Raw genomic sequence first — 11,824 nt, 5'->3', positions numbered from 1 at the left:
TTTCTAAAATATCATTGTTCTTTTCTAGACTCCTCCCGATTAGTCTAGATCTTGCCTAAAGTGGAGCATCCAGAATCAGACAATACCAGGGCCGGATCTAGGCACCAGCAAAGCAAGCAGGTGCTTGGGGCAGCCAAGCCCTGGGCTCCTGCCACCCCAGCCCTGGGCTCCCCCCCCCCCCCCGCACCCACACTCCCTGCCGCCCCAGCTCTGGGCTTTCCCCCCCCCCCCCCGCACCCACACTCCCTGCCGCCCCAGCCCTGGGCTTCCCCCCCCCTTCCCCCCCCCCCCCCCGCACCCACACTCCCTGCCGCCCCAGCCCTGGGCTTCCCCCCCCTTCCCCCCCCCCCGCACCCACACTCCCTGCCGCCCCAGCCCTGGGCTCTCCCCCACCCCCCACCTCCTGCCGCCCCAGCCCTGGGCTCTCCCCCACCCCCCACCTCCTGCCGCCCCAGCCCTGGGCTCTCCCCCACCCCCCACCTCCTGCCGCCCCAGCCCTGGGCTCTCCCCCAAAGAAAGAATTGGGGGGACTAAATGGACATTGCACCTCTCTATCTGAAGCCTAGCAAGGGAGGTACGTGGATCCCACTAGAATTTAAAATGAAAAGTAAGGGAGCGGAGGCTCTACTAGACTGGGCAGCTTTAGATACAGTACCAGGCACGTAGGAGGATTTACACTTCTGAGCCATGGAAGCAGAAATTGACTTTTCTTTTCCAGATTTAGCTAATATTCAGAAAGGGAATCCAGCATCTGCCTTCCAGATTTGAACACCTCAACATTCAGGAGTGCTCAAGCTCAGTTTGGGCAGCTGTTACTTCATTTCCCCCAAATCAAATATACTGATCCACTGGAACTTGCTGTAGAAAAAGAATAAATTGAGCAAGAAATGCTGCCCAGTGGTTATTAGGCCTGGAATTGCTATTTTCAACAGCCATTGCTTTATTAATTATTATTATTAAGTTTTAGTTGTATTTGTTTAAAAGGAAGACAGTGATAGTGCATTGGCAAATTCCCCATAGAAACAAAGAATGGAACAAAAGAATAATAAAGGCACCTCAACTTTTCCTCATTTATGGAGGACAGTCTTATAATCTGCATCCAGATATCCTCCAATCACACAAGCTGAAAATTGTTCCACTTTACTGCAGTTCTGTAACCATATGGGAACCAATCCTGTCTGTGTTCTGAGCATATCCAAAATCCCTGCTGAATAACTCACCCTGGGAGCGAGTTACCAGTGACCCAGGGCTGGGGCGGCAGGAGGGTGCAGTGGGGGGGGGGGAGGGGGCGCAGGGGGCAGCCAAAATTTTTTTTGCTTGGGGCAGCAAAAAACCTAGAGCCGGCCCTGGACAATACCCCCGCTGATGCCTCCCCAGTGCAGGTAGAGCAGGACCATTAGCTCCAGTGCTGTACATATGACCCTCCTGTTAATATGCCCTAGACTGATATTATCCTGTTCCATAACTGCACCACATTGTTGACTCATTCAATCGGAGACTGACTAAACCCCCAGAGCCTTTTCAGCAGTACTGTAGTTGTGCATTTGATTTTCCCTTGCTTAGTGGAGTACTTTGCACTTATCTTTACTGAATGTCATCTTGTTGATTTCAGGCCAATGCTTCAATTCATCAAGGTCATTTTGAATTCTAATCCTGCCCTCCAAAGTGCTTGCAGGTGACACCCAGCTGGGAGGGGTTGCAAGTTTCATAAGCACATTCTCCATTCCATCAGCAAGTCAGTGAAAACACTGTATAGTACAAGACCCAGAACTGACTCTGTGGGACCCCACCAGATACATCCTGCCAGTTTGAGAGAGAACCACTGGTAGTTATTTTGAGTACAGTCTTTCAACCAGTTGTACACCCACCTTATAGTAATTTCTTTCAGACGACACTTCCCTAGGTTGTGGTCATGTGAGACTATCAAAAGCCACACACACACACCTTCTACTTTCCCCCCCTCTCTACTAGGCCAGTAACCCTGCCAAAGAAGGAAATCAGGTTGGTTTGGCATTTGTTCCTGACAAATCCAGGTTGGCTATTACTTTTAACCCTATTATCCCCTAGGTGCTTACAAATTGAAGAGCCTTTTCCACTGCAGCTCTGAGAAAGAACTAGTTATATGCATGTTTCAGAGTAGCAGCCGTGTTAGTCTGTATTCCCAAAAAGAACAGGAGTCCTTGTGGCACCTTAGAGACTAACACATTTATTAGAGCATAAGCTTTCGTGGGCTACTGCCCACTTCTTCGGATGCATAGAATGGAACATATAGTAAGGAGATATGTGTGTGTATATATATATACACATACACACATACATATACACACACACACACACACACAACATGAAAAGGTGGAAGTAGCCTCTTAGAGTTGATATGGCTAATTAATTAAGATGCGCTATAATCAGCAGGAGAAAAAAAAATTTCTATGCATCCGAAGCAGTGCCTGACTTAAGAGTTTTCAAATAAATCTTTAGTTTTCTGACCAGTGCACTAAGAGGGGAGGTTTCCAAAACACTGTTGCTTAGTAGCATAAGTCCCACTGATTTACAGAGTCACTTAAGCACAAGTGGAAAACCAAACAAACAATCATGTTAGAGCGGGAGTTTCCAGATTTGTTCTCCCTCAGTGATGCTTTTGCTCAAGTGCATTGCATTAACAAGTTAACACAGGATTTTTCCCACCAACTGTTGCTGGTGTCAAGCAGAGTCCTTTATACCTCATTACCAAGCACAACAAGACATAGCATCAGAGAAATCCGAGATGGAGCGGGGAAGCTTTCTTAGCTTGTCTTTTCTACCCACTCTTTTCACTTCCTCTGACCAATGCAAGATTGAAGAAAAAAAAAAAGCCCTTGAATGTCCTATAGAACAGTCTAGTTTCAGCAATACTCCGGAATCTTGACCTTCTTAGAGTTTAGCCAACATGTTTGTTGGGGAAGTGGGAAAGAGCAGCATTGTTTTGTTCTTCCACAGCTAGCATCAGTTAGCTAAGCAGCGGTGACTGGCTCTCTCTTTCTAGAAAGAGATGCTCCAGTTCACCCAGGAAGCTATGGGCTCAGGGTGGGAACTGAATGGGTGAAAAATTCCATGTCCTATGATGTTATGCAGGAAGTCAGAGTAGATCATAATGGTTCCTTCCTTCTGGCCTGAAAAAAAATCTATGACAAAGAGACGAGGTGGGTGAGGTAATCCCTTTTATTGGACCAACTCCTGTTACCAAGCGATTACCTCATCCACCTTGTCTCTGCGATATCCTGGGACTGTCAGGGCTACAAGGACACAGCATACGGCAAAGAGAGCAGATGCAGGCAGTAACAAGCATCAGTACTTGGTCATGTCAACAGTCACAGTCTCTACCTCCTGTGCCCCACCAGGATTTGACAACGTAGGGCTAAATGAGTTGCTATATAGCCTTGGTCTACGCTTAAAAGCTTATCAGCAGAGCTAATGTCAGTTGGGGTGTGAAGAGAAAAAAGCCACCAACACCACTGACTGATGTAGCTATACCAACATAACTCCAGTGTAGATGCAGCTATACGGACGGAAGAGGGCTTCCATTGACGTAGCTAATGTCATTTGGGGAGGTGACATTCCTACACCAACAAGAAAAACATTTTCTGTCAGCGTAGGCTGGGTCTACACCATGGGACTGTGGTGGCATAACTATGCCAGTATAGTCTCTGTAGTGTAGATGTACTCATCGTCTTTGATCCAACAACAAGCTTGTGCTCTTAGACTAAGCACTTCGATGATCAACTAATCTAGGGGGAAGATATAAATAGCAGTTTTCTTGCAGGAGAACGTAAGTCACTGTTAGTGTACCATTGGTATCTTAACGTAGAGCCCTCTGGAGAATCACATTTTGAAGTTTCCTCATCAGTTCCAGAAGAGAATGTTCCCTAAAGGGAAGAGACCCCAGTCTCTGTTCACCAGCAACCTTTTGGAGAAGCGCCCTGGGCATGGTCTGTCAGGGAATAGCCCTGCACTGACTGAGGTGAAGGCCAATGGCTTAGACTACATGAGTGAGTAGTTCCCTGCCACCCCCATATATGAGGGTACGTTTACACTTCAAACACTACAACAGAACTGCAGTGCAGCTACTCATGATGGTGACAGGAGGGGTTCTCATCGCTGTACTTAATCCACCTCTTCAAGAGGCAGTAGCTAGGTCAACTGGAGAAATCTTCTGGGCCAACAGAAGAAATCTTTTGTTCACCTAGCACTGTAGATCCAGGATTGGGTCAGCTAGGTCTCAGGGTGTAAAAAAATCCACACCCCAAGAGACAGCCATTTCAGCGCAAGTTTTCAGCATACGCCAGTCCAAAGATTTATAAATTCTTTCTGGGGGCTTGTCTTCACGGCAGCATTAACTCATGTTATAAAATATAACTACATTAATGGAGATATCCTATCTCCTAGAACTGGAAGGGACCTTGAAAGGTCATTGAGTCCAGCCCCCTTCCTTCACTAGCAGGACCAAGTACCGATTTTGCCCCAGCTCCCAAAGTGGCCCCCTCAAGGATTGATCTCACAACCCTGGGTTTAGCAGGCCAATGCTCAAATCACTGAGCTATCCCTCCCCCAAAATTTGCCCCTAACTTGAATCCCAGCCACTCTCAAAAATGTTAACAGGACTGTGGGACTTTTCACCAGTGCTTAATTGTAATGAAAGAGGTGCCAGGGTTCAGACAATTTTTTTTTTTTTTTTTTTTAAACACACACACTTTCAGAACTGAAAGAGCCAGCCCAGAGGTGCCAGGGGCTCTGAACTGGCACAGATTAAGCACTACTTTTAACTCAAGTTGAGTGGCTCATCAGGGGTGTAGTGCAATTCACCACCTGCTAACACGGACACTGTACAGATTTTCATTTTGCAGCGCGGCCGCTCTCACTTGAGGTAGGCTAACTCAAGAAGCTAGCAACACGCAAGTTAAGACAGAACCTAATGTTATGCATTATAATCTTTGTCATTTTGGGATCAAGGAGGGAATCTATAGACTACTCCCAAAAGAACCTATCATGTCTTCCCCTATTTGGTATAACCCTTGATCCTTTTGGTCCTGTCCCACAATAGAAGGCGGAACTAAGGCCAGTAAGAAGAGGCAATGGATTTAAAAAAAGATAGAGACTAGTAAGTCACGATGAACAATATCATTAACAAGTGGAACTTACTGCAGCAGGATAAGAATTGAGGGCTAACACTTCTTCAGGGCCCAAGACTATCAATAGATGGAGTCAGGAAGTTTCCACTTGGCATAGTTAAGTATATTGTGGGTGGGGAGGTTGATCCTTCAGAGGAAGGTACAGTTACCAGGCACTGTCAGAGACAGGGCATCCAAGTAAACAGACCAGCAAGTATAATTCTTGTTGATGTCATAACAGCTACCAGTGGGACTGAAAGCTAGATGGAGACTAACTTCAGAATATCAAAGCTGTTCCTGGATAACCCAAGCAGGCAACTGCAAGACACCAGCTACCAACTCCACCCAGAGAGATGCAATGCTGCCAAAGCAGTGAAGCAGGTGCCCCTACTCGTGCTAGAAGTGGTAGGATAAAGGAGAACCAAGAGAAGGGTCTCGAAGGTACCACAAGGACTCCTCGTTCTTTTTGCTGATACAGACTAACACGGCTACCACTCTAAAATTGCGGCCACACTAACCCTAATTCGAAATGGCAATGTCGATTTCGGCACTACTCCCCTTGTCGGGGAGGAGTACAGAAATCGATTTTAAAAGTCCTTTGTGTCGAAGTAAATGGTTTCGTTGTGTGGACGAGTGCAGGGTTAATTGGATTTAACGCTGCTAAATTTGACCTAAACTCATAGTGTAGACCAGGCCTAAGAGAAGGGAAGGTTTCTAAACTAGAGTATCCAGGGGTATTTTAATTCCCACCCTGAACCAGATCTTGCACACTATCCTTTCCCACTCCCACCATTCCACAAAGTACTCTCCAAAATATTCACAAGACACTGCTGGCAGGACATTCTCATCCTTAGAACTCAAGCCCCAAACTTTAGTCCAACATGGGCAAAAACCATCATCCTTCAGTGCAGTCTCATCATCAAAGTGGGGGGGGGGGAAGGAATGTATATATAAGCACAACCCATTACATTTTTTAAATGGTTTGTTAGTTATTTCTGATTCCTGGGGAGGTTTGACTGCCGGATCTCTCTTACTGGAGGACTTATATTTTTACGGTCTTAAGGATTCCAAGAGCCTAGGATATGTTTTTGCTTTTACAAAGCTAAATCTAGAGAGGGGAGAGGAGAGAAGGCAGTGTCCTTTATAAAGTAGTAGGTGCAGTGTGTTCTACTTATTACTGCAGTAAAATATCTTAACATTTTGATTTGACTGTTAAAAATTTGTCAATTTAACACTACACTGATTCCCCCCCCCCCCCCCCCCATTTAGTATAGCATGAAGTTTGATTTTAGGTACATTGCCTTTTATATACAATCTTAACCAAAATGCTTTCAAGTGCATTAGATACTGGGAGTGAGGTGATGGTTTACAAATACAGCAACTGTTTTATGCTCAAAGGCTTGTACACAATGTTTCATTAGACAGGTTTCGATTGAAAGATGGTGTTGGCCTGGAAAACGCTTATTCTTTACTTTTCAGAAAAGTTGCAAGGATATTTGATATACTCCCTTGTAGCCTCAAGGGATTAAGATCTGAAAAAGAAAACGGTCTCTCTGACAGCATGATAGCAGCATACAAGAGAATACGACTTTGCATACAAATGAGCAAATACTCGAAATACAGGCTATACAGCTGAATAGTTTCCAGTAATGGGTTTTAAACACCAAACAGACTATGTACATTGACATGCTTGTCCAGAGATCCTAGGCCCTGTGCTGCTATTTTGACTAGCTTCTGGGTAGTTTGGTTCAGCTCATTTGGGTTAGAAAGGTGCTGTCAATCACAGAGAAATGGACATTTCTCCCAGAAGGCTTTGTCCTTTACCATTGCAGCACAGCCTTGAAGCTCTACTGTGCAGATCTGCTGGAGTTTGGTTGATAGGCCGCAGATACAAGTCAAAGGAGTCTCATCAACAGACCACCACCTCAAAGAGGAGCAGGAACAAGGAACAAAGGGTGGAATCCACAAAGAGTCTTAGGTGTTGCAATGCTCAGCATCACAGCACCTGGGGGGAGGAGGGGAGAAATCACAGGAACACCACTGTGATCTAGGCTCCCTATACAGTGAATGGGGAGAGAGGGGTGTCTAAGAATGAGAGTCACAAAAGCCAGCGTGCCAGTCAGGGAGCTCCCTAACCTAGCTAAGCAAATAGGAGATGTGGATAACCTGCCACACTCATGGAAGGTATCAAAGTCTAGGCTGCAGGAAGGCATCTTCCTTTGCTTTGCAATCCATGACTTGCTTTGCAAAACCCCGCAAACCTGGAGAGGCTGCTTAGGCCCCCAGGTGTTTCCCACAGGAATTAGGCAGCTGGCTCTCATCACATCCCAATTAGTCAAGCAAAATCCTACCCCTTTGACCTGGTAGTGGACTAGCCAATGCATCTTCACTGCCTTCTCATCAAAGGAATCGGGTCTGCTCAGCCGTGGTCATGGGCCTTGCGCAGCTAACAATTTCTTGAGCTCAGGTGATGGCCTGCAGGATGATCTGAGTCCTACTCCCTGTAGACTTCAGGGTGCACTTAAGTGGGTGCAGATTTCATAGAATACCAGGGTTGGAAGGGACCTCAGGAGGTCATGTAGTCCAACCCCCTCCTCAAAGCAGGACTAATCCCCAGACAGATTTTTGCCCCAGATCCCTAAATGGCCCCCTCAGGGATTGAACTCACAACACTGGGTTTAGTAGGCCAATGCTCAAACCACTGAGCTATCCCTCCCTGCAGTAGAATTAGTGGTTAAGACTTATTACAGTAGATCATGCTTTAGACATGTTTGGGTTTTTTAAAACTAAGACAGCAGATTTATTTCACAGACACAGACCAGGATTTTCAAAGGGGCTTAGTGAAGTTAGTGCCCAATTCCCATTGAAATCCAATGAGAGTTCAGTACTTACTTCCCTTAAGTGTTTTTGAAAATTCCAGCCCCAATGCCTAGCAGAGATTTCCCGGAGTACTTGTGGCACCTTAGAGGCTAACAAATTTATTTGAGCATCTCTAAGGTGCCACAAGTACTCTTGTTCTTTTTGCGGATACAGACTAACACAGCTGCTACTCTGAAACCACTTATTAGCAGCGACTTTCTGCCATGCCTACTGTAGCCCTGATGATAGAGAATTACATTTATGTGCCACTTTTCACCTATGAATAGCTGGTGGCAAGTTTAATCTTTGCAGAGGATATTTTAGAATGAGAAGCAGTTGGCATGTTTACTGTTACTTCAATTGTGTGGGTGCCAAGTTATAAAATATGCTATATAAAATAAGATTAATCTTAAAATAGGGTCCCTTTAACATTTAAAGAAAAATTGTATTATCGCACTAACATCTTCAATTATTTAAGTCTAAATAATTTTAAAATGCATTCTATGCAAGAAGCATTCAAATGTATTTTGCAGAATCTTAGTTAATTAGAACAGTAAAACTGATTAGCCAATTTCAGGTGACTTGTACGGTCTCATGCAGTAACATAATCTGTATGTTACAAACACTGCTGAGACATGATTACTTGATTTTTAAATAATCCCACTTTCTACTGGAGCATTCTGATCTGGATGGCGATCAGTCTTGGATGGTTTAGCCACAACAAATCTTGCCTCCTGGCAGGGGGTTAGACTAGATGACCCTTGTGATCCTTTCTAATTCTATGATCCTGTAAACACGTCTGCACATGCATCACCCGATTGACAAAAACAATCCCATGGATTTTAATGGGACTAATGTAAATGTTCACAGGATTGAGGCCATAGGAGGGTTTCTCTAGGTCAGCGGTTCTCAAACGTCATTGCACAACCCCCTTCTGACAACAAAAACTACTACAGAACCCCAGGATGAGGAAGTAAAGTCTGAACCTACCCGGGGTCAAAGCCAAAGCCCCAGGGCTTCTGCCCCAGACAAGGGGCCTATAATCTGAGCCCCAGGGCTAACGTCCTCAGGCTTTGGCTCTGGGGCTTGGAGCCTGTGCTCCAGTAAGTCTAAGCCAGCCCGGACAACCCTATTAAAATGGGGCTGCAACCCACTGTGGGGTCCTGACAGTTTGAAAACTGCTGCTCTAGATCTTACATTTTACAAAATTCTGCATCAGAGGCCAATGCGACAATGACGGTGGCATTTTAAATAGAAGATTAGCACATTTTATATTCAGGTGATCTTCAGAATTAGGGACGGTTCACACAGGAAAGTTGGACTGGTACAAGTGAAAGTGTGAATTTTGACCAGTGTCATTATATGGATATAACTCACCACGTGGACACACTTATTTTGGAATAAGAAGAGTTAGTGTTGTCTTGGATGGAGTTTAACTAAACTGAAAAAGCCACTCTTATTGTGGGATAAGAGTTACAAGAGCTATTGGTTAGTAGTTGCCAATTTTTACTCAAGCTTTGGGTCACTTATGTATATGAAAATACTGATTATGCTAAGCAAAGCCAATACATTTTTAGGTAGCTATGATTAAGTTCACATAAGTGTAAATGGGAGGCTGTCTGTTAAAATAAGGTAATACAATTGAAGAGGCACACATGTATTGCTAATGTACAGTTCATTAAATAAGCCACAGCATTAAACTGCTTTTAACTTTCAACAGTCTTACTTTTTCCTATCTATTGCTTTTTTCTGTCCTCCCTCAAATGGAAGCAGATATTTATTTAGTACTATAGCTACTCTCAGACTGAAAAAGTGGGTTAAATACTCTATCAAAAGTAGATAGTAGCTGGACAGATTCGGGTTTCAGATCAGGATCTTCCCCCCTTCCCCCACCCTTAAATTGCTTACTGATTTATAATACCATTAGATGACCTAAAAATCCTACAATTAATCTATACTTAAACATTCTTTACCTGCAAGTAGAGCTTAAAAACAAAAACAAAAAAAAATTAAACATCTAAAGAGACTTTTTAAAGTTACATACAGCATTTAAGTGATAAAATACAACAGAAGCTAGCTGTCTGTTAGTAGTATAACTTAACTGATAAAGCAAAAAAGCACTCTTTGTCCTTTAAAATAGTCACAGTACAGGAAAATAAAAGTTAATAATGAAGTCAGGTGAGGGAAGAGGAGAAAGGAGACTTACATCTATATACATTCAAACTCTCTTAAAAAGAAGAACTTATGAAAGTACATCTTAAAACTTCATACCCCTTCCCAAGGCAGCAGATAAACAGTTACCAGCCTTCCTCAGAAGATCATAACTTTGAACAGCATCAAGAACAAACTTTAAAAAAAAAAATTACCATTTACTGCTTTGAAGAACAAGCCTACTCCCCAGTTTATCAGTCAGAATCAGTGAATACTCAAGCACAGCTTCTATTTGTAATCACTGTGATAATTCCAGTTGTTACAATTGGAATGACCCATATCAGCTACTATTGTAGGCACCTGTAGTATTATGTTGCAATCCCAGTTGTTCATAAAAAAATCTTACAACAAACTGGATATTAGTATTAGTTTAAAATGTATAAATTGAGCTAGAAAGTTAAAACCCAAAAGGTGATGGTTCCATTACCAGGCCTGACTGATATTATAGAAACAACTTTCCAATGATAGCTTGTGTCCTGCTATGAGTCAAAATTGCTTTTTTAGTTCTAATTGAATAATTTATGTTATATATGGCAAATTACCAAACATGGTAGTGATAGAGGCTTTTTACATAAAATTATGCTCTATAATATTACAGGTGATCTCAATGTCTGATGAGGTATGCCTGTGAATCACTCTTCAATTACACAATCTGGAGTTATGTTGTTGAGTGCAAATACGTGAACTTCTGTGGTTAGTGACTTTATAAAAAGAACTTATTTGTGAAGATGCTGGTAATCCTATTTCATAGAATGTCAGACGATAATACAATGAGAAAATGCTTTGAGAATGACTAGGAAATATAAAGCAAACGATGATGATACTTTAAAGCTCACAAAGCCCTTTACAAACACTAATTAAAGCTTCCTAAGTTTCAGAGTAGCAGCCGTGTTAGTCTGTATCCGCAAAAAGAAGAACAGGAGGACTTGTGGCACCTTAGAGACTAACAAATTTATTAGAGCATAAGCTTTCGTGGACTACAGCCCACTTCTTCTATGCATCCGAAGAAGTGGGCTGTAGTCCACGAAAGCTTATGCTCTAATAAATTTGTTAGTCTCTAAGGTGCCACAAGTCCTCCTGTTCTTCTTAAAGCTTCCTATATCACCTCCCTAGGTGAATACCATTAACAGTTAAATGAATTGCTGTAGGGAGAAGATAAAGGTGACTTGCATGGGGACAAAATAGGTCCCCATGTTTAGTTGTCTCTTTGTGAGAAGTAAAGGAGGCCTGAAGGGTATTTTTTTAAATAGTATTAATACACAAGTACAGTAATATCTTAGTATTTGGGAAAAAGAATGAGTACTTGGGTACCTTAGAGACTAACAAATCTATTTGGGCATAAGCTTTTGTGGGCTATTTGGGGTAGCTAATGAGAAAAATAGGTCAGACTAGCTATCTCTAGAGCAAAGGGTGAATAGCTGATATATATATTAGACACTGGTGTATTTTATGGATCTAGTTTAGGAGGAAAGGTAAATTTCCATGTGTGGTGTGACAGTGATGGTTGTTTGAAGCTGGTGATGTTGATGAATACCTTAACAGCCCATTTCCAGACTTTCTGATATTTGCTTTATAATTTTGAAACTCTGCAAAGTGTTTCTGTGAAGGTT

Source organism: Chrysemys picta, chromosome 7 (assembly GCF_011386835.1).
Source record: "Chrysemys picta bellii isolate R12L10 chromosome 7, ASM1138683v2, whole genome shotgun sequence".
In the NCBI taxonomy this organism is placed as follows: domain Eukaryota; kingdom Metazoa; phylum Chordata; order Testudines; family Emydidae; genus Chrysemys; species Chrysemys picta.
The sequence above is the reverse complement of the archived record's forward strand: the minus strand, read 5'-3'. Positions refer to the sequence as shown.